This window comes from Rhinoraja longicauda, unplaced genomic scaffold, assembly GCF_053455715.1.
Source record: "Rhinoraja longicauda isolate Sanriku21f unplaced genomic scaffold, sRhiLon1.1 Scf000448, whole genome shotgun sequence".
Taxonomy (NCBI): Eukaryota; Metazoa; Chordata; class Chondrichthyes; order Rajiformes; family Arhynchobatidae; genus Rhinoraja; species Rhinoraja longicauda.
This window is the reverse complement of record NW_027601665.1, coordinates 17,501-22,500: the sequence shown is the minus strand read 5'-3', so window position 1 is coordinate 22,500 and position 5,000 is coordinate 17,501.

Here is a 5,000-nt window from a genome sequence, read left to right as displayed (position 1 = left end):
CGCCGAAGGCGGCATACTTGAAAGTACCGCCGTTCGCGGCGCGCAATTTGCGGGGGGAGGAATTGTTAGTGCACGTCTGTGTGCTAGGTGACGATGCTTGCCGACTTGGTTCATGCCGTCCACGCCGAAGACGGCGCCGTTTAAAGTACTGCCGCTCGAGGTGCACAATTTGCGGGGGAATTGTTAATGGGCGTCGGCGTGCTGGGTGACGATGTGGAGATGTGGAACGCCGAGCCAGATCTATCTTATTTGTTTGCTTGGCCCACTGGACTTTGCGTGGGCTTTGCAACACTGTGTGCTAGGTTAAATCACGGCCAATAGAGTGAGTGTTTTTAATGATCCTGATCTGATAAGGGGACTAGAGGTAAAAGAGCCGTTAGGAGGCAGTGATCACAACACGATAAGTTTTACTCTGCAAATGGAAAGGTAGAAGGGAAAATCGGAAGTGTCTGTATTACAGTATAGCAAAGGGGATTACAGAGGCATGAGGCGGGAGCTGGCCAAAATTGACTGGAAGGAGGCCCTAGCAGGGAAGACGGTAGAACAGCAATGGCAGGTATTCCAGGGAATAATGCAGAGGTTGCAGGATCAATTTATTCCAAAGAGGTGGAAAGACTCTAAGGGGAGTAAGAGACACCTGTGGCTGACAAGGGAAGTCAGGGACAGCATAAAAATTAAGGAGAGGAGGTATAACATAGCAAAGAAGAGTGGGAAGACAGAGGATTGGGACTCTTTTAAAGAGCAACAAAAGTTAACTAAAGAGGCAATGCGGGGAGAAAAGATGAGGTGCGAGGGTAAACTAGCCAATAATATAAAGGAGGATAGCAAAAGTTTTTTTAGGTACGTGAAGAGGAAAAAAATAGTCAAGGCAAATGTGGGTCCCTTGAAGACAGAAACGGGGGAATTTATTATGGGGAACAAAGAAATGGCAGACGAGTTAAACCGTTACTTTGGGTCTGTCTTCACTGAGGAAGATACACACAATCTCCCAAATGTTCTAGGGGCCGGAGAACCTAGGGTGATGGAGGAACTGAAGGAAATCCACATTAGGCAGGAAATGGTTTTGGGTAGACTGATGGGACTGAAGGCTGATAAATCCCCAGGGCCTGATGGTCTGCATCCCAGGGTACCTAAGGAGGTGGCTCTAGAAATAGTGGAAGCATTGGAGATCATTTTTCAATGTTCTATATAGATTCAGGATCAGTTCCTGTGGATTGGAGGATAGCAAATGTTATCCCACTTTTTAAGAAGGGAGGGAGAGAGAAAACGGGTAATTATAGACCAGTTAGTCTGACATCAGTGGTGGGGAAGATGCTGGAGTCAATTAGAAAAGACGAAATTGCTGAGCATTTGGATAGCAGTAACAGGATCATTGCGAGTCAGCATGGATTTACGAAGGGGAAATCATGCTTGACAAATCTACTGGAATGTTTTGAGGATGTAACTAGGAAAATTGACAGGGGAGAGTCAGTGGACGTGGTGTACCTCGACTTTCAGAAAGCCTTCGACAAGCTCCCACATAGGAGATTAGTGGGCAAAATTAGGGCACGTGGTATTGGGGGTAGGGTACTGACATGGATAGAAAATTGGTTGACAGACGGAAAGCAAAGAGTGGGTATAAATGGGTCCCTCTCGGAATGGCAGGCAGTGACCAGTGGGGTACCGCAAGGTTCGGTGCTGGGACCCCAGCTATTTACGATATGCATTAATGACTTAGACGGAGGGATTAAAAGTACCATTAGCAAATTTGCAGATGATACTAAGCTGGAGGGTAGTGTGAATTGTGAGGAAGATGCAATAAGGCTGCAGGATGACTTGGACAGGTTGTGTGAGTGGGCGGATACATGGCAGATGCAGTTTAATGTAGATAAGTGCGAGGTTATTCACTTTGGAAGTAAGAGTAGAAAGGCAGATTATTGTCTGAATGGTGTCAAGTTAGGAGGAGGGGGAGTTCAACGAGATCTGGATGTCCTAGTGCATCAGTCAATGAAAGGAAGCATGCAGGTACAGCAGGCAGTGAAGAAAGCCAATGGAATGTTGGCCTTCGTAACCAGAGGAGTTGAGTATAGGAGCAAAGAGGTCCTTCTACAGTTGTAGCGGGCCCTGGTGAGACCGCACCTGGAGTACTGTGTGCAGTTTTGGTCTCCAAATTTGAGGAAGGATATTCTTGCTATGGAGGGCGTGCAGCGTAGGTTCACTAGGTTAATTCCCGGAATGGCGGGACGGTCGTATGTTGAAAGGCTGGAGCGATTGGGCTTGTATACACTGGTATTTAGAAGAATGAGGGGGGATCTTATTGAAACATATACGATAATTAGGGGATTGGACACATTAGAGGCAGGAAACATGTTCCCAATGTTGGGGGAGTCCAGAACAAGGGGCCACCGTTTAAGAATAAGGGGTAGGCCATTTAGAACGGAGATGAGGAAGAACCTTTTCAGTCAGAGAGTGGTGAAGGTGTGGAATTCTCTGCCTCAGAAGGCAGTGGAGGCCAGTTCGTTGGATGCTTTCAAGAGAGAGCTGGATAGAGCTCTTAAGGATAACGGAGTGAGGGGGTATGGGGAGAAGGCAGGAACGGGGTACTGATTGAGAGTGATCAGCCATGATCGCATTGAATGGCGGTGCTGGCTCGAAGGGCTGAATGGCCGACTCCTGCACCTATTGTCTATTGTCTATTGTCTATAATCAACCACTTTATTTTGCCCGTCTTTGTGACTCCTCTTTGACACGTCGATCACCGCTGAGGCTGTTTTACCTGTTTCCCCTATGTACCGTAAGGTACACTCCTTACATTGAACTGCATACACCCCATTATTTCGCTCACGGGTTATCCTCTGTGCTATCCAGTCTCTCCTGTCACCCTGTTCTATGTTTTTGTCTATTACCCAGTGGGAGCAGGCCCCATATTGACATTAATTTGTAACCCTACTGCTCCCCTCGTCTGCTGGTTTTATCACCATCTCATGTTTATCCCTCAGCTCTGCCGTGGTCTCCCTCTCTTTTTTTCTGGTGAGGTTCGGCCTATCCTTTGTCATGGGCATATCCCAGGCTGTTTTAGTAACGTTCTTTTAAAACGTGTCGTGTTTGTTTGGCTTTACCCACGTTCCAGCATTAGAGGCCAATTTTTGCAATGTTTCCTGGGTGGGATTTGCCGGTTTTACAAATGGTGTCACTATCTCACCCTGCTTCCTGATACCCTTATGGGGTCGGCTCTGTTCTTGCAGAACCCTCGGGTGGTGCAGAGTCTGGGCCTTGTTATCAATATCTTGCCCTGCTTCCCGATACCCTTGCGGGTTCGGCTCTGTTCTTGCAGATCCCTCAGGTGGTGCAGAGTCTGGGCGGCATCGTCACCCAGCACACCGACGCCCACTGAAAATTACCCACGCACAGTGCGCGCCTGGAGCGGCAGTAGTTCAAACTACCCCTACCCCTACCCCTACCCCTACCGCTACCCCTACCCCTACCCCTACCCCTAACCCTAACCCTAACCCTAACCCTAACCCTAACCCTAACCCTAACCCTAACCCTAACCCTAACCCTAACCCTAACCCTAACCCTAACCCTAACCCTAACCCTAACCCTAACCCTAACCCTAACCCTGACCCTAATGCAGGCAGAGTTATTTATAAAGTGGCCCAGACTCTGCACCACCTGAGGGTTTTGTAACAGAACCAACCCCATAAGGGTTTCAGGAAGCAGGGCAAGATATTGATAACAAGGCGCAGACTCTGCACCACCTCAGGGTTCTGCAAGAACAGAGCCGACCCCATAAGGGCATCAGGAATCAGGGCAAGATATTGATAAAATGGCCCAGACTCTGCACCACCTGAGGGTTCTGCAAGAACAGAGCCGACCCCATAAGGGCATCAGGAAGCAGGGCAAGATATTGGTAACAAGGCCCACGGGGAAGGCGGCATACTTTGGGGTTATTTTGTAGTGAGTTTTGAAGGCATGTGCTAGTGTTACGCATACCGAGGGCGCGCAAAGTTCGGCGCGCCCGGGCCAAAACGCCTCTGCTGGCCGCGGCCGAGTCGGCCGACGGATTGCCACGGACTTGCTTGACGACCTGTCACTCTCCGTGCATCGGTTGCACGCCCGGTTCGTCCTTTCCATTTGTTTCATGATGTACACGCGGCAGGCGGAATATTTTAAAAGCACTGTTCTGTTCGAAGTGCACAATGGCCGTTGGGGCAATGCAACTGGGGGTCGGTCGACCGGCTGACGACGCCTGCCTGCCGATTTGGTTCACGATGTCCCCGCCGAAGGCGGCATACTTGAAAGTACTGCCGTTCGCGGCGCGCAATTTGCAGGGGGGAGGAATTGTTAGTGGACGTCTGTGTGCTGGGTGACGATGCTTGCCGACTTGGTTCATGCCGTCCACGCCGAAGACGGCGCCGTTTAAAGTACTGCCGCTCGAGGTGCACAATTTGCGGGGGAATTGTTATTGGGCGTCGGCGTGCTGGGTGACGATGTGGAGATGAGGAACGCCGAGCCAGATCTATCTTATTTGTTTGCTTGGGCCACTGGACTTTGCATGGGCTTTGCATCATTGTGTGCTACGTTAAATCACGGCCAATTGAGTGAGTATTTTTTATTCAACCACTCTATTTTGCCCGTCTTTGTGACTCCTCTATGACACGCCGATCACCGCTGACGTGTTAATCTGCGTGTTAGGTATCTCGGGGGTCAGTTGGACGGACAGATGTGTAAGGGTTTTGTTCGGAAGGATCGTTGAGTGTAAACGGTGAACGGGGGTTAAAGGCCCTGAGGTTTCAATCCTCTAAAGAATGTAAAAGGTCTGACGCGTTAGCTAGCAGCTAATGAGGTGAACCTAGCAGCTAATGAGGCTCTCTCTCTCTCACGGCCCCGGGACTCCCTCCCTCCCTCCTCCCTCTTGGAACCCTCCCTGCGTGGGGGGGGGGCACGAAGAAAAAGAGGGTATAAGAAGAATCCAGTGGAAGGAGTAGGGACTGGGGGCGAGGTCAGACAGCCTATCCGGC